This window comes from Urocitellus parryii, chromosome 2, assembly GCF_045843805.1.
Source record: "Urocitellus parryii isolate mUroPar1 chromosome 2, mUroPar1.hap1, whole genome shotgun sequence".
NCBI lineage: Eukaryota > Metazoa > Chordata > Mammalia > Rodentia > Sciuridae > Urocitellus > Urocitellus parryii.
The window spans coordinates 21,854,684-21,878,944 of record NC_135532.1 but is presented as its reverse complement, the minus strand read 5'-3'; the positions used below and the strand labels follow the sequence as shown (position 1 = coordinate 21,878,944).

Below are 24,261 nucleotides of genomic sequence, written 5' to 3'. Positions count from 1 at the left end.
TAGAAAGGTATTATTTCAATGTATTAAGAACTCTTTTGATAAGGATCCAGAACACAACTTTCCTTCAATGAATACATTGACAGGTCAGACTCAGTCTCATTGAAGAGCAGAATAATCATGGCATGACCTGGTAGGCCAGAGGCAGGAGACTAACATGTGTGGATGTCAGAAAATGTCCATGAGTTTTCACCATAAATAAATGTTCACTAGCTGTTCAACAAAGTCAGGAGTGGATGTGGCCATTTCAACTATCAATAGGGAGACCCCATCTCTATATTTTTTTTTCCCTCCAAATACTTCAGTGAGGGTTCTTCACATCTCATAAAGCAGAACTCTGTGTTCTAAAAGAGGTTTTTCACATTCCTGTTTTTCCTCAGCTTCTTCAGATACTACTTCATCTTTAGGAGAGGAATAAAACTGACCATCAGAAAGGCCAGCTGATATGAGGAATGCCCTCTCTGAGGCATCCTGAACTCTCAGGAGTCTGCTTTCTCCTTCTGTTTCTCAAGGTAACACTTTGAAATCCATGAACTATGTCTGGTTCCAGGCGAGGATGAATGAAATGCTGGGCAGCACATAGCCAAAAGCTCCTTGGGGAGGAAAGCTTTGAAAGGATCACTTTTGCTATTAAAAAGGCACTGGTCACTACTGTTGTCAACGCTACTGCCCACCAGTGGCACAGTCTGCATGCAGCCTAGGCGAGTATCAACACTTTATATTGAAAAACTGCCAAAAGAAATATACCAAAATAAGATGAGGAGTAGTCATCTGTACCACCTTCTCTAACGTGTTTTCAATAGCTCTGTTCACATTTAACTCTCTTATCCACAACAGTGTTACAAATAAGAGGTCAAAGGTGATAAACAAACAGAAAGTCCTCCTGACTTCGGATATGCCTTTCTTTTCCCTTCCTTCATAGGACTCCATACTGGCCATAAGTTGCATGAGGTTGATGGAGTGGACATCGCTCAGAGAAGCATGTGAGCTCTGGCTCCCAGTGAGCGTATTCTCCTTGTCGTCTGGCAGGTGGGTCAACCTAGAGGAGGGTTAAACTTTACCATCCCTAGAGAGGAGACCTCACTGGATGGGCCTGAGACTGTGGCTCAGTGGTTGCGCCCTCAGGGGATCTCCAGGTGGCAGGGTGGGTCTTGTTGGGGAAGGTCCAGGCACAGTGCAGCAGACCAAGTGCAGCCCACCACCCGCAGCCTACCATGTATTATTGAATACATTAATCAAAATTATTATCTTATATTCAACTCTGTATTATTTATACCTCTACATAAATATTGAGAATATTTGAAATAAATGTATATGTAACACAGTGTCTCAATATTGAACACCAGCAAGCTCTTCATTAGAAAAACTTCAAGAGCATTAAAAATGAAAACCATGGAACTCCTGGAAAATATAAATTTAAACAGTTTCAGGGTTTTTTTTTTTCATTCACATTAAACTTGACTTATAGGTAAATAAATATGGACCAGATATGCAAAGTCTCTGGTGAGTGTTTCATTCATTTGAACATTTTTTTTTTAAACTTGAAGAATCTATAATACAGAATAATAAAGTTCAACCCAGGGAAACATAAAAGGGCTTTAAAAGGCAATTCTTTCTGCTGTAGCAGCTAAAACAAGAACGACTCTGCAGGAAATTGTGATTCTCTGGTTCATTTAAAGAGTTTTTATATACAAAAGTGGAATAAAGCAAAAGAAACTGAGGAAGCCACTTTGTTACATTTTTGATCACAGGAGTTCCCGTAAAAGATCAAACTGAAATGCAAGAAAATTTAATAGATGTTTAGATGAAGGCAACATAATACAACTGTCCCACAACCAGTTCTTTGTAAAATATAAAAACTAAATACTCACTTATGTGATTACAAATCTCTTTCATGGCTTTCCCATTATATTTGAATGAATAAAATTGCTGACATATTTTTTCTATCCCTTCTTAAAATTGAGGAATAATCTGTTAAAATCGTTGCTAGATATGCCTTCCTACTTGGAGTGTTCTGATTCTTAACAACCCAGTTTAGAACTTATAAATGCAAGAACATACCCTCTATTAATCCTCTCTGCTTAGCCTCTCAGTGGGATGAATTTAAAGTCCTCTCAATGGCCCCAAGCAATATTTTTAAAAAGAAGCATAGAAAAAATCCTAATAGATCTTCTGGATCATTCTGATGTCAGAGAAATAACACTGCTAAATACAGCCTTCACATTATGTATCAAATTCATTTTCAAGGTCTAAAGAAATAGATTAATATTAAGAAGAGATAGTAATTAAGAGCAAATTTATACACTTTCTACAAAAAATAGTTCAATGGGAATTTGTTATGATACTAAGTTTGAGCTGCTGGTCATACCATATATCACAAAGGATACATACCAGTTTGTACTCAAATTGACAGATTTGATAAAGTAAAGATCAAATTTGATTATAAATAATTATAATGGTATAAAGTCCATAAAAGAAATTAGATGTAACATAGTTAATTATGACAAAAAAGATGAAGTAATTAGTTAAAATTATATTAATTTCGTCAATATGAGATTGAAGTGTTATTCAAATATAATTTTGTTAGGAAACATATAGAAAACTCTATTTTAGTTTAAAATGACCATATATATTAATTTATAATTTGTAGAGAAGTTAGTATAATCAAAATTTATTTTTGTATAATACATGGCATATGAAATCTTGGGTCTTTGAATTAAAACATAAAGATATGCTAAAACATTTTAGCATAAAACATTATGTATTGAAAACTTTAAAATTCTAGAACTTTTATGATATATGTTTTTATGCATTTGATTAGAATAAATTTTAATTATTTAAAATGTAAATCTGGCCTGGCATTGTGGCTCAGTGATAGAGCACTTGCCTAGTAGGCATGAGGCATTCATTCGGTTCAATCTCTGACACCAATAAAAATAAAAAACAAATAACACTTAAATCTGCTTTTGTTTGCATGTTATGAGGCTGGGATAAGATATACTCTTACAAAAAGAGGTAATATACTTTCATTTTATATATGTATACCTAGGAATATATGTCTAAGTATATTGGAATTGTTTGGAGAGAAATGCACGTTATTTTTCTCTGTATAGGCATAATATTTTAATCTGAAAAAAGCAGAAGTACATTATAGTATAATTTTATTAATCATGCTATTTTAAATCAAACGTTTTCAACCAAAGAGAACTTTTCTTAACTGTTCATAAGAAATTTGAAGGCGTTTGCATGAATGAGATAGTATTAAGAATGTATGATTTTTATAAAATGGTGATGGAAATAAAGGTTTGATATTTATAATAGAGGAATGGTATGATTTGGAAGCTATCCCAGGGTGAAAGGTTAGCCATTATGTTACAGCTATTCCTTTGAAATTAATTCCTGAGATGATCACTTAACTTATTGATACAATCATATATTAGCTCTGGGAGCTGCATAGTCCACATAAAAAGCACAAATTATCAAAGCAAATTACCTACATTACTAATGAGAGTTAGGGAAATTGTGGTATTTAACAGTGCATGTCATCCATATTTTACCCTTAATGTAACATAGGAAGTATATACATTTTCTGCTCAAATCGTGAGATGTTTTTGGTCTTGGCCCAAATAATATGGAATAATCAAATCCTATCCTGTCACATCCCGTGAATACAAATATAAAACCTTCCAAGAATGTGGGATGGTTAGTGCTGAAAAGTAAAACTGGTTGTGGAAGAATTCAAGACAACATTGAATGGGTGGTGAATTGCCAACTCTTCCCTAAGATTTCCGTGGTGGCAACACGGTAAACTAGAACTACAAATTTAAGCACTGTGAGCAGATGGAAACAACACAAGGAAAAAGTTTTCTTCTCTAGTTCAAGGGGACAGAAACTGAAACTTCAAATATCACATATTGTAAAAAATCACAAAGGCCAGGTACAATAGCAGAGCAGCCAACTCTGAGGAAGGGGAATCTGCCTTTCTAATGGGTGAAGCTGTGATTACAGTTGCTTTGGGTTCTCTCTGTACCTACAGCACTTAGTCATGGAGGTGGATGTAGTCACTAAAGTGTGCTAGAGAAGCTGCAAGTAAAGCCTAGCTTTATAGAGAGGAAAAGAAGAGAGCCTCAGAGGAACAAAGCTTAATAGAAAGCTGGGAAAAGGGGTAGGTTTCTGGAAAAGTGACTTTTAAAGACAGCTATGAAATCCTGGGTTCACTCCCGAACTGAATGGAAGAATAGAGAACCACAGCTAAGAAAGTAAAGATATAAAATAAAATTGAGTAGAAATGCTACATATAAAATATATAATGAATGCAATGAAAATACAGTAGATTGGTCCAATTACTGAAATAAAGTGACAGAAGGAATAGACCATGAGCTTGAAATACATCAATCAATGTCCAATATGAACATCAGAGAAGGGAAAAGTGAGAAAAAGACAAAGAAGAAAAGAAAAGGAAAAAAAGAAAAAGAAAAAAAAAGATGCTCATGGAATAAAAAGGAACATAATCTTTAATCCTTAAAGTACCCATAGTAAAAATTACATACAATTTTAAAAGGAACAACAGTTTGAAAGACTGTAGACTTCTGCCTTGAAACCATGGAAAAGACTGTGGTATAATACTTTTAAATTTAATATTTTTCCCCTTTTGACTTAGATGTCATTTATTTTATTTTATTATTTTTAACATTTTATTTTTGTTTAACTGATTTATAAAAACACCAAGTATTGCACATATCTATGTGTTGTCTCAATACATGTATACATTATGTCAATTTAAATTAGGTTAAACCTAGCTATCGCCTCAAATATGCATTATCTCTTTGTGGTGAAGACATTCAAAATTTTTTCTTCTTGATTTTAAAAAATACAGTACATAATCATTATTCGAAGTCACCCTACTGTGGAATAGCACTACACCTTCTGTTTCTAACTGTAACTTAGCTCCCATGGATCCATGTTTTTTCCATTTTCCCATCTTTCCTGTCTCTCCAGCCTCTGATAACCAATGTTCTACTCTCAATTTCTCCAAGACCACACTTTAAAAATATTCCACATTTGGGTGATATCAATTTTTTAATTTTATTTTTTATTTTTTTAGTTGTTGATAGACCTTTATTTTATTTATTTATTTATTTGCGGTGCTGAGAATCAAACCCAGTGCCTCACACATGCCAGGCAAGTGCACTACCACTGAGCCACAGCCCCAACCCAAGATCAATTTTTAATGTATTAAATATCCACTGGAAATATAAATAATGAATGAAGGAGGAATAAAGACATTTTCAGATTAAAAAAAATAAGAGAGAATTTAATGCCAGGGCATATGCTATGAAAGGATAGCTGCTAAATGAATTATTCTGACTTAAGGGAAATAATACCCAATCAGAAACTTGGGAATTAGTAAACCTAGCAACAAAGAAAGAATGGCAGCGTTGGCAAATATTGGATAATTATAATGATTTTTTCTTGAGTTTTTTAAATAATATACATGATGATTGAAAGTATAAATTATAGTACTGCATGACTTGATTTTTAATGCATGTAGATGTGTATATTAGAAAACTATTGCATACAGGAACTTAGATATCAGAGTAAGACTTCAACATTCTTTTTCAAAATGATAAAACCTTCATTGGTAATGGGTTGTATATGTATTTTAACTCTAAAAGCAACTACAAAAGTTTGTAAGGAGATTAAGACAAAATTATATATACAAAAATGTATTAATAAAACATATTCTAATAACCCTAAAATTAGTGGAAATTGAAAAGAAAAAGCAGAAACAAATAAGAAAATTATGGATATAGTTTCAAACATATCAATAATTGCAGTAAATACAAAAAATATAAAGGTAAATGATCAAAACGCAACACTAACAGGATAGAGTATCAAAATTTATTAGGACCAAAGTGTATGTCTTAAGAAACTTATTTCAAATAATGAGATGAGTTGCTTAAAAGTAAAAAAAAAAAAAATGATAAAGAAATACCAGAAAATTTCTAGTTTAAAATTAAAGCTCAAACAAAGTAAAGGACACTACCTAAGATATATGGAAAATGGCATCTTCTTTGGCCTGCATTTCTTCTGCAGATAATAGGTTGTTTTCTTAGGAAAGTAGCATACCCTATCAACTCAGGCCAGGAAATGCCAGAGTGGCCTCAGGTGAATCACTTTTTAAAAGAAAAGTCTGGCTGAGAGGGAGGGGGTCAGTGCAGTAGCCCAATCTGTAGAATTATCTCCTTAATCTCATGTTTCTACCACTTAGGTCTGTTCACTACCTACCAATTAAAAATGTTAGAAAAACACCCCCCCCCTTCATTCTCCCATGGCTGGGACTATCCTGACAAAATTTAAAGATTCAAAAGGATACTTACTTAGGAACTTCCCTCTTCCAACTCCCTCTTGATACTCCTGCAACTCTGCATAAAGATGCATTCTTGTTTCTTCAGCCATATACTGAGTTTTGCCAGATGGATTCAGACAATGAAGGAAGGACATGTTAAACTCAGTCATATTTTATAAAGGGAAAAGATATTGGTGTACAAATTCAATGTGCTATTGAACATTATCTGTTACTAAAGCTAGTATATTGATCATGATCTGTCCTCTTATGCATTTCATTATTCAATCACGAGTGGAATCCATTTAATTCCACATCTTAGCATATCATCTGTTAATGATTCTGCCAGCTTATTTTAAGTTCAATTTTTATCTCTAGAACTTGATATCATTATACAACTGTAACAGGATATATGTCCTAACTTGATCATGTGTTCCAAAGAAAAAAATTTTTTTATTTCTTTGGGACACATAAAATTTCTTAAAAATTATTTTTATTAAAAATATAAATAAGCTAATATTAAAGCTTAGCTGAAATGTTTTATATATAAATAAATAAAAACACATAAAAAATTTAACACATAAAAAACACATATAAATAAATAAAAACACATAAAAAAGTTCTACTTTTAGTTTTCAAGGAAACTCCATAGTGTTTTTTGTATTGCTATAACAATTTATATTCCCAGAAAGTACTTAGGGGTTGCTTTTGCTTTACATTTTGTCAAAACTTAACTCTGTTTCTTGATAATAGACATCCTAACAAGTGTGAGTTTATATATGTGTTGACTTCTTTTCTTTGATGATTAATAATGTTAACAAACTTTCATGTAAAAAAAAAATTCTTTCCAAAAAAAGTAAAGAAAGAAGCATTTTTTTCCTTGAAATGTCTTTTTTTTAAAACAAAATTTATCCGTGATTCTGTTTTGTTCTCTTCTTTTCCCACACAAGTCTAAGCAATCAATACTTCTTATGAGAAGATTCTTGAAAATATATGGAAAATAGCACTTATTACTAATCTATCATTGTGTTTTAATCCTAACCACCAACATAATGGACTTTTAAAAATAAGTCCCTGGTAGATTTGTCCACATCCCTACTTGTATGCTAACAGCCTGCTTCACGTGAAAGCTAAAATGACTTATAGGCCTAATCCTCTTCAAAAGATTGCAATTTTAATATGTATAAAAAATAAAATTCTGCTGGGGATGGTGGTGCATACCTGTAATTGCACCAGCTCAGGAGGGTGAGGCAGGAGGATCTCAAGTTTAAAGCCAGCCTCAGCAAAAGCAAGGCCAATAAGCAAGTCAGTGAGACCCTTTCTTTAAATAAAATACAAAATACAACTGGGGATACGGCTTAGTGGTTGAGTGCCCCTGAATTCAATCCCTAGTACCCCCCAAAATTTAAAAAATAGATAAATAAATAAATAAAAATAAAGTTCATCATCACATTATACAAATAATTACTTTATTTGGTTTCTTGATTTTTTATTAATTTTTATTTCACTATTTTTCCCACAATCAGCAGTAATCCCTAGTATATTCTGCTGATTAAAAAATATGTATTTGGTTATGGTTCACATGTATTTTCTTTGTGGATTCATATTTCCACATTACTCTTGTCCTTGATATCTGAGTGACTTATTCCTTTAATTCTTTTATGTCTGTAGGTTAGAAGCTATCTTCCTGGAATAATTATTTCAACTAACCTAACTAAGATATAAATGACCTACAATCTTAGCTTATCTCTCTTTTGTTTATAGTATAATATTTATAAATAAAGGCAATTGCTTTTTTGGTCTTTTCCAAAGTAACAGATCCTTTAAAACCTGAACTATGTCTCATCACAGAGACATTGCCTCAAAGTGGTTCTGTCACATGGTACATATTTAATGAGTATTCTTCAATAAAGAAAAAGGACACTTGTGGAAGAAGACAGGCTTATCATTTATTAGAATCCTTCAAACACTACCTCATCATAAATATTTCTTTGGAATAGTTCATCACCAACTTCCTTATTAAAATAGACAAAATCCACTTACTCAGAATAGCTTAGATGGACTATTGTGGTGATAACATTCTAACCGACTTCTATGATGTCTTCTTTGGGTCGAGAAATCCATTGACAACTAGACAAATGAATGAGCCAATCATCAAAATATAGGCAGGCAAGAAAATAGAACCAAAGTGTCATTTTGTAATTAAATTCTTCCCACAACAATGTATTAAACAGGTATTAAAGTGCAAAGTATATTTTTTTCCTGTCCTACAGAATCTGACTACTATGAATATTTCTCATATTTTTATTTTGTTATGCTCTGTACTCATTACTTGTGAACTAATGAAATATAATTGCTTGTTTTCCTGCGGCTTCCTGTGTTTTCCCTTGCTTCCATTCACATTTCTGCCGTGGTTTTCCATTTCTCCTTCAGATCTAAGATCATGCTGCATCCAAGAAATATTTCCACACTTCCTTATTCTCAAATATTCAAAACTAGAAACATTAAACACACTATGTGCTATTAATAGAGCTGGCTATCTCTCCTGTTATATATATAATCTTAAAAAAAATTTTGGTATTTTATTAAGGAGAAAATGGAGGCACGAAGAGGAAAGATCATAAAGTTACAGGTTATTGGGACTAAGAGTCAAAGCAAATGAGCCTGATTCCAAAAGTATTTTGTTTCTCTCAGAGCCTAGCTCTCTATGAAATTTGCTCTACATTATAGAGTTTATAGAAAAGAAGTTTATTCTTTATTTTATTAGATATCATGCAGTAGCTAGAAAATATTTTAAAATGAAAACATTTCAGAGACAAAGCTAAGCATTTATTATTAAGCTTCTAAACTCCATGTCACAATGATGAAAAGATTATTGGGATTTTTTTAGTAAATAAAAAGATTAATAAGGAGAACTCTGAAGCATAGGATGTTAAGTACCTTAAAGAATAAAAGAAAATACAGTGATTCTTTAAAGAAAATGTTGGAGATAGTCTACATTTCATACAAAATATATTGTGACATTTGTTTTCATTCTAATCTGTGGGCCTATGGCAGTCATTTAGCATGACTAGAAAATTCCCTGGGAAACTAAACAGCAAATGAAACTTTCATTTTAATATTGCTCAGGAGTAGCCAAAGTTATATTGCTAATTATAGAAACTCTAATTAGAAATACAGCATCTCTCTGTCCAAAGCATGTTATTTTTTAAAGAAATGCAATGCATATTGTCAATTGGAGATAAGCATTATGTAGAATATGATCCTGAGTACTATTTTGGAATTTCTCTAAAGCCACATAGAAATGTTAGGAAAAAAAAAACTGGAAAGTGTTATTTGGCTTAAGCTATTTTACTATTTAGTAGAAGAAACATAATGCTAGCTCTGTGCATATTGAAACGTCCTCTCCCTTGGTGGAAATCATTTAAATCCCTGAAAAAAGAACATTTCAATTTGGGGGTTTTATAATTAGCTTTGCATTATACACACATTTTCAGTAATCAAATCCTAACTTGTGGTATAGAACATCAATTTGTTTAGAAAGCATTGTTTATCATGAATACCTCCCTTTAGGCAATGCACAACTTGAGTAACATACCCAAATAGGCAAGTGTATCCTGTAGGGAAATTTAAAGCTTTATTGTTCTTACAACCATGACATTATAATGCCATGTTTTGTGCAATACTGACTTAATATTTATGCTATCTCTGTCTTTTTAAAGTTTTAATTGAGTGTGAACACTGGGGATAATTTTTAACTTATGTTAGATGTATGTTAAAAAGCTTAGCCACAGCATTTATAAAGTATTTTGATAATAATTTGACCTCACAATATATAAACTATTAGCCTAAATCTATGTGTAAATTTGAGGAATGCATATTTAATATGTTGCATTTATCTAGGATTGCTAAATAAATGAGTACAAGTGAATACACACATCAGCAATATCAATCATCAACCATAGGAAACTCTTATTTTGATGCCATTTCAAAGGCACCACTTATGAGAAGACAATGAGAAGTACTAGCTTAAACTTGAAATATAAAATATAGCTCTAGGAGGAGCTATGTGTCTATAATGCAGAGGATAGGGAGCTAGTTTCATTTAATTATTATTTAATAAGAGAAAAGAGGTAAAGAAATCAATCTCCAAATAACCAAAAATAACATTCTTTCTGCATCTTAGTTTATCTGCAAAGCATGTTCAAATTTTCATCTATATTGCTTAGAAGAGCTTAAATTATAGAAAATGAATTAAAATACATTAGTTGTGCCTAAATTTATATATATTTATTTATATTGTGATTTATATTCAAATTATAGTACAGTACTAGTAGATTTATCAGATTTATTTAAATGGAAGAAGACTTTAAGGTTAATTATCTGAAGATCTACTTATTTCAATTTATTTTTCTGTATAATTTTTACAATATTTTCTGCAATCAAAATTTTCTTTCCTGTACATGACATTGTATCACATAGATGTATGCTTTAATTCTGTATCAAGTGATGCAAACGTACTTACTGAAAGATCATATTTAGTATTATATCTTATAAAATTCATAATGGACAAGCATGATCATGAACCTGTAACATTCTAATAAAAGACCTTTTCTACAAATGCTATTTGACTAAAAATAATTAAATGTTGTTCCAACATTAGATAGAAAAAAATACAAATTTTGGTTGAAAAAGAGCCATGAAGTCATATTTTAGAAAATATAGGGACATACATAATTCAGGACTAAACTATAAATTATGCATCTGCTTTTTTTTTTTTTTGAACCAACATTTGAACTCAGGGCCTAACCACTGAGTCACATCAAGACTACTTTTTATTTTTTGTTTCAAGACAGTTCTCCATAAGTTGTTTAGGCTTTGCTAAGTTGTTGAGATGGGGTTTGAATGTGGAATCCCCCTGTCTCAGCCTCTGGAACCACTGGATTTCAGGTGTGTGTCACAACAGTGAATATCTTAATACCTCAATATATAAAGAATTTTATAAATTGATCATAACATGAAAGCATTGAAATATTGAAAATGGAATGAACATATATAAATTTTGAAACCTTAACACATGAAAATTAAATAATAACATAAATGAAAATAACTAATAACCCAACGTTATTCTCATATGTTAAAATAGTAACATATTTTAAGAACTAGTATAAATTAGATGTAAAAAAAAAAAAAAGGAGAACACTCATGGATTCCTTGAGAGAATGTAGACTGGAAAGGAATTTGTACTATGTATCTTAAATTTTCATTGGTGTATATTTAGGAAAGTATCCTAAGGAAATAACCAGAACTTTGCACAAAGTTGTAGATGGATATTTATCTAAGTCATGTTTATGCTAACAGAAAATTGGAAATGAACTGTATGTCTTAAAAATATCTAAATAGTTTATAACATACCCATATTCTAAAATCCTATGCATTCATTAAAATATTTTAGGAAAATATTTAATAACATGAAAATATTTATATATACAATTAAGTTTAAAGAAAATCGTATAAAGTATATGCACAATCTTATTCCAATTTTGTATAGTGCATATATGTGTATAAGTGTATATTCATTAAATAAATGGATATTTATAAATATGTATACAGAAAATGTTAAATTTATTATATCTGCATTATGGAAATGCAGTTGACTTTTTCTCACTACATTTATCTGTATTTTATAAAAAACATTATTATATCAGAATGTATTATTCAAAATTCATTAAAGTCCATGTTGTTCCTTAAAAAAAAAATGGAAATTTCAGCATTTTAAAAAAATATGTTGCTTTTTTAGATATTTAGTTTTGCATAAATTACATCAGTTTCCCTAAGATCACATCAATGTAAACCATTTTCTATTGGTATCAAAATTGTCCACACTAATAGGTATTGGGTGAGAGTGAGATGTTTTCTTCCATCTTTGAAAGATGTCAAGTTTTTAACTTGATAATTGTTAACTATCACATTACAATAATTGTGACATTTTATAGTATGTAGATATGTACTTGGTTTAAAAACATCTATTGAGCACCAATCAAGTTTTAGATATTTCTAAAGATTGATAAGGAAACTTGTTTCATCGCAGTAAAAGCCATATATTATAGTATAACAAAAAGTATAATGAACACAGTAATGAAAATCCAATATTTTAATTGTTGCTATGTTTTAATTGTGTGTCTATAAGAGACAGGGAGAGAGGAGAGAGAGACAGAGACAGAGTCAGAGATACAGAGAGACAGAATGCTTATTAGAACAATAGTTTTAAAAAATAAGTGGTACATATCATGCTTGCTTCTTTTTTACATAAGTAAAGGTTTTGGGGGGCTGGGAATATGGCTCAGCGGTAGAGCACTTGCCTAGTACAGTATGGCCGGGTCCCGGTTCGACCCTCAGCACCACATAAAAATAAAATGCATTGTGTTGTGTCCATCTACACCAAAAAATAAATATTAAAAAAGTAAATGTTTTATGTTATTTATTTCCAATCCCACCAAGATATTTCTTATTAAGTTCTGGTTCTTTAAAAGTTAGAAATTTGATTTTTCAACCTATTTTGTATATAGAAGAGACCATGTGTCATAGTTGTGGGCAACAAATTAATTCCTCATTTTCTTACCTCCTTCCTAGTATATGGATTAGGTGTCTAAAGCTCAAAGACTCAAGAGTCAAGAGTTACCTAAAAAGGAAAACACAAGTTAATAAGCAACCAGCACTAATGACAAAAGAGAAGTTTTGTGTGTGTGTGTGTGTGTGTGTACATGCACATCCAAATTTTTACCCCATGAAAGATAAAGAAGGATGAATTAGCAAAGGCTATACATAAACAATATGAATAAAGTCCAGTATGAAAAAGTAGTTTTCTTTATATTATACATTTGAAATATTTCTTTTAAATATTTATGCTTAAATACATATATATAAAAGAAATTTAAAGTAACCAAAGTGTATATATATGTATATGCATATATATATGTATGTGCATATATATATAGTGTGTATATACACGTATGTAATTTATACATGTGAATGTGTGTGTATAAACTTTTACCTTAAAATGTTTACTTAATCTATTTTACCTATTCTTCATGGGCTGTAGGGTCAGGATCACTCAGAAAAGGTAAAAAGGTACTATACTAGACTTATTACCAACAACAGCTCAACTGACACCAACACTAAACATCTGCATGACACTCAAGGAAATAAACCATGAGGAGAGGAATTTATGTCCCGTCTCCTCTCCTTTAAGTATCAAAACTGGAGAAACTTTATTAGGAATATAAGAAGTCAGAAAATATCACAGTAATAAAACTCTCCTCTTTTTCTCTCCAGGAATCCAGATGTGTGGTGTAAAAACTTTGTCTTCTTCAGTGATGTCTTTGGAACCTCAGGTAAGTGGTGAAGCATTTTATAGAAACCACAGGAAAGGAGTCAGGATCTGTGTTTGATATTAAATGTAAAATTGAGACAAATAATACTATAATGGTTGGGTACTGGTATGCTACTCATAATTTCAATTCCTTGGATACAAAATGAAACAGACAGAAGACAGGGGTAAAGAAGAGGGCTATCAGTTTCTCTATTGTTTCAGACGAGAGTGTTACTTTGCCAATAGCATCATGTGCAGCATTTTAATCTTTGAAAAGGCATAATCATACATGTATAGTCTCTAAGGAAGACAGTGCCATTTGAGTAAAACTAGATGTTAGAAGACGCAGGGCAGCAGGTGGAGTTGTTACAAAATAATTTTACTATTACTCATAATGAAGGTCTGATAGATGTGTAAAGGCTGGAGGCTACCACAGACTTCAACTACCACTAGTTAACAAAGGAAAGCTCAACTCTATTGTTATAGAAGACACAAACAAATGTGATCAGGACTAGAAATAACAGGATGGGTAAAGTCAAACAAACAAGCAAACTAAAAAAGTGATTATTATGACCCTAAGAGCTTATAAAGGTAAAATCTTGGTCAAAAGTTCTAAGCAAGATGATCTATAGGCCATAGAGCACAGTAGGATTATAGTAACTGTCAACAATTATGCACAACATAGCTTAGTATGATTTTTGTGTAGCAGATATTATAGGATGTGGAATATAGACAGATACACATGAAATAGGTGGAAATACTTCCTATTCAGTCCAAGACAGATCAAATGTGCAAAAGCTTAGGGTGGTTATGGAAATGCTAAACAGCAAAGAGAAAAGAAAGATTTTTAAAGTATATACCAAAATCAGTGTTTTCAAATAATACTTGTTTCAAATATATATAAAGTATTTACAAAAATTGCCCTGCAAAACTGTCTCAAATAATGTCTTTTTGAAAAAATATTTTAACTGTAGATGGATATAATAACTTTACTTTGTTTTAGCTTTTTGTGTGGTGCTGAGGATTGAACCCAGTGCCTCACACATGCTAGACAAGTGCTCTACCACTGAGCCACAATCCCATGTCCCTCAAATAATATCTTTATGCATTAAAAAATTCATGTACCATTTTAATCAGAAAAAAATTGAACTAGAAATTAATACAAAATTAAAATGAAAAATTTCACGTTCATGTTGAGATCATGATCATTTTCCTTTTAAACAGCTTGTGGTTCCAAAAAGTCAAAAGTAATTATAAGGAATTTTTAGTAAATAGAATTATAAAAGACATAACATATCCAATTTTTGATATAGTTGAGAATATTTTACGAGGAAAATTTGTAGTACTCAAACACTAACGTCAGTAAAAAAATTAATTAAAGATACAGAAATACCAATACGTTTTTATCTTTTGCATAGTAAATCCAAAAGTAATAGGGTAGAGGAGAAAAGGATTGGAGTGGGATGTCTCAGTAAGCTTTGATTTTGGAGCCATATAAATATTTACATGTTCATTAGTTGAAAGAAATAAAATTATTAGAAATCAAACAGTCCTCGAAACTGAAATTAAATTAAAACACTTGAATTATAATGTATATCAAATGCATAATTATACTAAACTGAGAAAATAATTACTTCAGGCAACAGAGAATATACTATTTTGATTCTACATCATCATGTGAGCAAAAAAACAAGACTAAAACATGCAAATCAGTCCTATTTCTAATAAAGTAAAATCACTCTATAGTTTCCTCATACTTGTATAATTATTTAGAAATGATTTTATTTCTATATATAATAAACTTCAATTTATAATAAAATTAACAAACAAAAAATCCTGGTACAGTTTTTCCACAATATTCACTTTTATTATAAAGAAAAGTGAGACAAATATGCCTTCAAACAAATGATATGCAAATTTGGTAATAATAAATTAAAGTTTAAAATATTTATATGATCTTATTTATATGATTTTATCAATCTTATTATCTCTACTCCTGTAAAATCTCAAAAAGAATTGTCATATTTAGGGCTTAGATATTAGGGTTTTTATTTTAATTACTTTTTTTAACTACTCTTTTCTTATTTACATGGAATGAAGATATCAATAGAGAACTGAAATTCCTTATTTCATTCTTTCTGGATATGATCCTTTAATAGTTTGTGAAGAGTCAGGACACCACACATATCTCAACTCCAAAAATATTGGTAAGAACTAATGGAAATAAATAGGCAGCAGGTCAATACATGTGGAAATACTTCCTCTTTAATTTCTTCTTTTTATTTATTTCTGTTTCATTTTGTTTTTAATGAAATAATTTTTGCTAATCATAAACATATTTCCCATAGATAACTTATGCATGACCCTTTAAATACCTATAAAATACATAAAATGAGGAAAGTATGATTCTTTGTTAAAAGTGGTTGGAATCAAGGAAAGATGACATCAAGAGATCAAGTTCTTTAAACAATAAACTAGAAAATATGAACAAGACCTATAGATGTCATTGTAACAGTGGTGTGCCTAAATATATTGGATTCAGAAGCAAAATTTAAGAGAGAGAGAGAGAGAGAGAGAGAGAGAGAGAGAGAGAGATCAAGTTCTTTGTTCTGAAGTAGCTCCAGTTTTTTACACAATTAATATAGTTTTGAGTTATTTCCTATATGAGTTAATAGGTGGAAGCCTCTGGATTAGTGAGTGGTGTAAATACTCAAAACATGCTACTACCAGCACAGCCATTAGGTCAGAAACCTGAGAGGGGCAAGATCATAATCACTTTCCTTTTACATAGGAAAGTTTCAAAATGACAAAAATAATTATAAGAAATTACTAGAAAATAAATAGAATTATAAAAGACATAACATATCCAATTTTTAACATAGCTGAGAATATTTTAAGAAGAAAATTTGTAGTACTCAAACACTAAAACAATTATTATAGCCACAGAAATATCAATATTTTCTTATATTTTGAATAGTAAATCCCAAAGGAATAGGGTAGAAAAGAAAAGGTTTGAAGTGAGATGGCGGATGAAGAAAAGACTAACAGACATGCACAAAGAGAAAATGCTGAGGCCAGGTAAGAAGACAATCTCTGATGGAGCTTGCCTGAGACAGAGCTCGTTCAGCATATTGATTATATAAGATTTGTCATCAAAAGTTTATTTGTGAGAAAGTTTCGGAAAAGCAAACAGACTTCAAGTTCACAGGAAAGTTTAAAAACGTTGAGGTTATCTTGTTATGCCCAGAACTCTCTACTGCTGGGAGTTGGTGACTGAGCTCAAAATTCCAACTGATAAAGCTGCTTGCCTTCTTCCTAGGCTCCTCTGACTAGGAATCACCACAGCAATTGGTCCATCTTGACCTGCAATAGGTTGTATGGAACTATAGTTCACTCCCCACAAAAATACATCACTCTGTAGCAAACTGGAGTTACTTTAGAACAAACAGAACACTTGACCATTTGATTTCATCTTAGAGTTTAAAAGTTCCTTTACCACCATAGTGGCTAGTTTGGCGTTTTATTGTCTGAATTTTTAAATTTATTTTTATGTAGATAAACAAGCATACAGCACAGTGCTTAATTTGAAAGTTATACATTGCATTTTAGTTTCTTTGTTAATATTTAGCAATCTAAATATTTAATCAATATATGTAAGTTTACATCACAGTTGCAACTTGCTAACATAGAAATATGTTTTTGTCTCTATAAATTATACATTATATATATGCTTATGCATTTTTCTTCTATATGTACTATCAATACATGCTTTTATCAACTCCCTATCTGTCTATATTCCTGAGTCCCTAAGACTAGATAAGTTTTTAAGCAGTGAACAATATGACCTATACTTTTAAATCGCCTGATCTTTGTCTTTTATTTTTACATAGCAATATTCCAAACTAATTTTATCACATAACATAATGTAAATACTCTGGCTCCTCACATTTAAATTTTAAATAATAAGTGTGTGAATCTTGTGTTGTTTGTAGAAAATAAGTATCATTTTTTCCTTAATTCCTCAGATAAATGTATCCTCTTTCTTATACCTGATTTCATTTCCCATGTGTCTGCACAATTTTAGATCATGCTTCATTGAACATTCTGGAAAGAGTTGAAAAAGATAATCTGACTTACTTTGATCTTAAGTTTTAAAACTTCAAGGATATTAGTGGACAAATTTATGTTATACACATACCAAAATGTGTAGAACTATAATGGAGAAAACATGCAATAGAGGTAGGCCAAAGAATGAGAGAAAATGTACACTTAGGAAAGGAGGAGAAACAAGAGAGAGTAGTGAGAGAACCTTTTCTGTTTACATCTGTTTTTGTCTCACAACCCACTTTTGTCCACTGATTTCCATGTGTCAACTGAAGATCTTCATAACAAATTCCCCTAAGTTCTCAATCCAGCAGAAGTTAACATGTCTGTCACGTGCAATAAAAAAATGGCCTCACTTATTCAGAGTTATCACAGAGATCAAATGGTTTAAAGTAGATGAAAGCACCTCATAAACTATAAAGCTCTGTACAAATATGTAGCATTATTATCATAATGGCATAATTCTTTCCTCATGTTGACTCAGTACTTAGGGAAGCCTTATTCACCTTTATTCAGAGATTTTAAGTGACTAATTTGATTCAGTTAGTTGTTAAAAGAGACCATGATGTTACTTTGCAAACTCTTTAGATCCAGGGGGAAAGAGTGCAGCAATGAATGGATTTGAAACCTGATAAAACTTTTACTCATTTATGAGTAAAAGAAAGATTTTTAAATTATGTGCTATCCTGATGCAGACTATGAAGCACACTCTTAAAACCAAAGTTGTTTTACATAAATTATCACATTAATTTTAAAATGCATACTAAGGCAAAGGACAATTTTTAAATAAGTAATGAGTAGTAAATATCACTTAGTATGAATTGTAAATAAGGTATCATTTTATAAGACTTTGGGAAAGGTATCCTGTTAAACAATAGTTTTACAGTCCAATAACACTTGCTCCATTATTGACATAGTCTTCTTTGATAGGCCTGTATAAAATCACATATCCATACATCTTTCTTTTTACTAGTAGTTTCAATTGGTTTCTTCACAAGAGATGTAGAAGCCAGTATACACCTGATAGCATTTGCCATTGCTAATTATGCTTTTATATATCACATAGATCAGATAAGTTAAAATGTTGTTTACACAGAAACCCATTGAATATCTAATAATGCTTATTTGGATCACAATCACAAGTTTTAAAACGATTCTTTGCATGCCACACTTTTAGTATATATGCTTGCATTTCAATTATACTTAACTCTCCCACCACTGGTAAATAATAAAAATAGCCAAAATTATTAAAAATACAAGAAGATGTTTAATTACTTTGAACTTTGAAACCAGCATGACAAAAATTAATAAATAATTTTACTCGTGTCTATTTTAAATGAAACTAGATAATACAAATGAACCCATATAATATCTTTCTCCTGAAAAACCAATACAAATTTTCAGGAAAATATTGTTTCAAATTTTGAAAAAGACTAAATCAGCAGCAAATCTTTATATTATATGGAGAATAAATGTACCCCAAACAGTATGAGTACAGTAGCCAATGAACAGTAAGCAAAAAACAAATACCAAAAACATAAAAGTATACAAGATTTACCTCTGACCCTGTTTCAAAATAAGAAGGCAGATAGGATTGCAATTGTCCTATTTTATGATCACTGCATATCATTTAGCCTTCCATATTAAAGCCTAGTTTTCCTTTGTCTCATTAAAAACACATTATAAGTAGATAGGGCCTGTCTTTCCCTTAGCAGGCAGAAGCTTAGTGAATACTGTACAAATCTGTACCACTAATGCAACAATAATTTCAACAAATACAGAGTTTAATAGGGAAAAGTGTTCATACAAAGTCATACTAAGGTTTATCCTGGCAGGAGCTCCATCTACATGTTATCAAGGTTGTAGGGATGAACTGTGGACTCCAGAATTTGGTACCCTTGTGAACATCGTTTGATTTCAAATGAAGTATAATAATTGAAATGTGTCCTATAACAGAAATATGAACTATAATAGAAATGTGTCCACTATCAAATGACTTTTAGTTACTGAGCATGTCTTGAATATGATTGCTCATTTCAATTACCCAGACTCTGTATCAAATGAAGCCTTATTGGCAGTTTCAAATGAGATAAATTATTGTATATGAGGCAGGAATGCAGTAGTAGCTTTAATGATATTTTTTCTAAAAATCAAGACTAAAAATCAAAAGAACACTTTGGCTTTAGCAGCTAAAGGAAAGAAAAACCAAAGATGAAAAGAATTTAGAGTCAGAACTTGAAGTAGGAAATCATTGGTTGAGCTTTCAAAAGAGAATATTACACATGAAATATAAAAAATAAAACTTAAATTGTAATAAATAATCTTAGAAATGGACTGAAGAGGAATAGTGTGAAAAAGCAAAGAAATTTGGAGAAAATGTATTTTTCTGAAAAAAAAAACACTTATTGAAGATCAGGGGAGATTGGAACTCTATTCAAAGGACATGAAAACCTATTTACTTTTAAGGCATTATTTTGGTGATTATGTATTTATATTTTTGGAGGTTTATCATCAAAGATAAATCAAAATATAAAAGTAATGAATTGAAAATACAAACTGGGATGAACTGTTCAGATAACCTAAGATAACAGTAAAGTTTAGAAAGTTGTCCATTAAAATACACAAATGAGAGACAAAAATAAAATCCCATTGAGGATAGCATTCTTGAAAACCATAATAATCATAAGTTTTATATTTGAGGTTTGAGTAGGTATGGTATTCACTAAAGAATCATCAGTCTTTGACATTTAGGTAATTAGTCTTAAAATTTAGGTGATGTTGTATGTATAAAACAAACTATACCTTCTGCAGATATTTTTGAATATGAATTTTAGTTCCAATTACACAGGAATAAATACATAATTTTGGAAACCCATTGCAAAATTAAATGGTTGTGCTCCTTATTTTAAAAACATCAGGAAATTTAAGATGGCTCCATCAGAGCATTAAGACAAATGCATTTTGTTTTAAGTATGGAACCCTATGCAACTGCGAATGTTGTATGTCATGTTGATGAAGACAGCCTGGGAAATGGGAATCATTGTCATGAAAATATGCCTATCAGATCTCCAGCTCCAGGGAACATGATTGTTCATTGGTTCCAGTTTCTGCACACTGAAATCTGTCTCTGCACACTAAATATGGTTAGCCTTCCCATAGGTCCCTGGAAGCAAAAACTGAGTGTGTTAAGCTAAGTTTCTGTTCCTGAAAGATTTTATATTTATAATAGAGGATTTGACTTAAGACTCACCCTTATCATTGATACTGCTGGTTATAGGTGATGAGTTCTGCTTCCACACATGTTGAAGTATAGCATTAAGGAAGCATGCAGAGGCGGACATAAAGCAGGGTTTAAACAAAAAGGGGAGAAGGGGGCCAGGAGGAGAAGGGGGCCATAGCTGTTATCCTAGTATCCTAGGAATCAAGGTGTTCTGCTCTTTTTATATGTCCTAGGATTCCTTTGTTCTCCTGCCTTCTCATCTTTCTTCCTCCTGTGTACCTGACTTAGCATTTGACTACGCCTAGGAAATGCTAGGTGGGATGGCCAAAAGGTGAACAGGTGGACTGAAGGGCGAAGGGCATGATGGAGCATCCAAGGACACATTAATTAACAACCTTATAGCTTCCTATAGGAAGGGGCAATTCCTGAGGCAGGTTACTTTAGCAACAGGTTGGAGCAGGGGGAGGTTCTTGATAAGGGTGGAGGAAGGGATCTGAAGGAATTAGCATTTCAATCCCTCAGGGACAGTCTCCAACTTGCTGGACTCATTCAAAATGGCTTCCTTGATCTGACCTGACTTGATTTACCTATCTGTACTGGCTGCCTGTCTATTTCTGGCTCCATCATTACTAAAACTTTCTAGAACTCTAACACAATCTAAGATTATTTTCTATCCAAGAATTTTCTCCTCCCTGTCTGTCTCTACAGGAGTCAGACATGCATCATGGTCTGATGATGGTCCTGAAATTCTCTGGTTTCTTCCCATTCTCTCTCAACCAGTAGACCTCTTGCATGTTTAATTCTATCTCGATGTTTGCTTCTTGGAGAACACAAACTAAAGTATATGGTGCCTTAATGGTTTCAGGTAAAGAGGCTGCATTCTGGGATCACTGACTCATTTATTAGTGGGCAAACAAGGTAATATTCAGAGTAGTATATGTGTCACAGATGGTGTGGCAGTGCAAGTTCAATTTGTCAATATTTTATTGAAATGTCCAGAAAAAAAAGGTCACAGATTGGGGCAATGGCCTTGCAAGGGTATTGCTGACACTCTGCAGAATGATAACAAGAGCCTTAAAGTCATTAAAATCAGTTAAAGACCAAATTTGAGAGTCAAAAATTCTGTTTTCTAGCTTACAAATAGAACTTTATCTGATATATTAGAAAGAGGAACACATAATCAGAAAATGGAGAATCAAATAATTAAAAGTATAGAGTGGTTGCTATTTAAATGCCGCAGTCTGGCTGGGCACAAATCACGAGCCACTAAAGCAGGAACAAATTTTATTTTTTCTACTGCAAGAAAAAACCTCACACACGCTCCTGGGGAATCCTCCCGAAAAGCCACGAGGCTCCTCCAGGAACCCCCAGCCGGAAATATCTCTCCGGGAAAACCCTCCTCCTGCACTTCGCCAACCAATGGGAACTCCCGGGGAATCCCCGTGAGAACTAAAAATAGCGCGAGAACTCAAAATTAGCGCTAGAACTCAAAAGTAGCGGCAGAGGCGGATATTAACGCCTTGCCTGTCAATCAATACTGTTGGCAAAATGCCAGGGGCCATACAGACTCGGCTGTGGCTCTCAGCATCTCCCCCCTTCTGTTTAATTTAACAACAAGTAATGTGGCTTAGGGACCGTGCCTGTTAGGTAGTCCAATTCAACATATGGTCCTTACCCGTCATCGGATGAACTGACCTCTAGGCGTCAGCCTCCTGTCTTAGGTTGGTACCACTGCAATCAGATCATACCCGTCACTGACTACCGGTCCAGCATACAGCCATACTTGTGGATAGGCCTTTGCACCAGTGGGGGGGGTGAGGTTCTTTGCCTCACCTCTGTTGGCCCCCAAACTTGTCCTTGGTGCCAATGGGGGGGTGAGGTTCTTTGCCTCACCTCTGTTGGCCCCCAAATTTTAGACCATCACTAGTAGAAGGGAGGAGGATGAAAAATGCCATGACACCAAGCCAATTGAGGGCTCCTTTGAAAAATTGTACCACCGGTGACACCATCAGCAAAGATGTCAGCATTACCACAATTTGCTGCACCAACAGATAGTTCACAATGCATACAAGTGATACATAGTCCAGGCAAGTTCTGCAAGCAGTTCAAAGTAGAGGAATCTGTCAATATGTCCATTTCCTCCCAAAGTAAATCTACTCCTTGATTGAGCATTACTTGTTGAGTTATTATTCACTGATGCATCAGTTTATACAGTTTGTTGATAGCTACCGAAGAAGCTGTAGTTTGGTTTTATCTTTGTCTTCACCGGCACTGGGATGAAGATAGGAATTCTGGCAATGATGCTAGGAAAAAAATTATGTAACATTCCAACAGGCATTAAGAAAACAATTTTTTGAACAATTTACATTATCCTGAACAGAATTATTAAATATAATGAGAAGGAAAGGTGAAAGCAAACAAACAGATCTGTTAACCTCCTTATTTGTTCACATATTAAAACAATTTTCAACAGCTGTTTACCCAATCTAAATTAAACCATTAAAATCACGTGAATAAAAAAAAATTCGGATCCATTTATTCATGAGCGCTCCTCATATAAGATATATGGACATACACACATACAGACATACAACACAAAACAGAAGTGTGCGCACATAACATACAACATATAAGACAATAATAAAGGCCTTGTAGCTTTACCTAGGTGAAATCTCCATTGCAATGTTTAAAAACTCCACAGTCAAAAAATAAAACACAGTCAAAAAACAAAACTGATCAGAAAAACATTAACCTAGGTTTGTATGAGCTCAAAAAATAAAATAGAACTTTATGATGTGGGAAAAATGCAATAATAAAATAGATATTGAAAAAAGGCACCGTGGTTAATCACTGTCGCAGATGTAAGAATAGCCAAGCTGGAGCTCTGGATATCAGCTGTTATGGATTTCAGTCAAATCATCTTCTTTTTCTGTAGAAATTGTTTTGGTTAACCTCTCTGGAATCCAAATCGGCTGCTGTTCTCCCTGTGGGAACACACAAACGGAACCCCGACTCCAGACAATAACTGGGTCGGGACCTTTCCATTGTCCTGTTAGAATATCTTTCCAAAGTACCTTAGGCTTATGTACATTTTTCGGATACATATGTCTTTCCGCAGCACTAAGTCCTGATGAATCCAAATTTAGAAAGTTTAGAGTAAAAAGGGTTATTTTAAGTTTATCTTTGGGGGATATATACCCCTTTCCAATTCCCTCTTTTTGC

At 32.5% G+C, this 24,261-nt stretch overlaps 1 pseudogene; it reads right to left on the bottom strand.

Moving 5' to 3' along the window:
- Positions 1-312: 312 nt before the first annotated feature.
- LOC113182474 (STARD3 N-terminal-like protein pseudogene) overlaps positions 313-24,261 on the bottom strand; it is a 142,124-nt pseudogene continuing 118,175 nt past the window's right edge.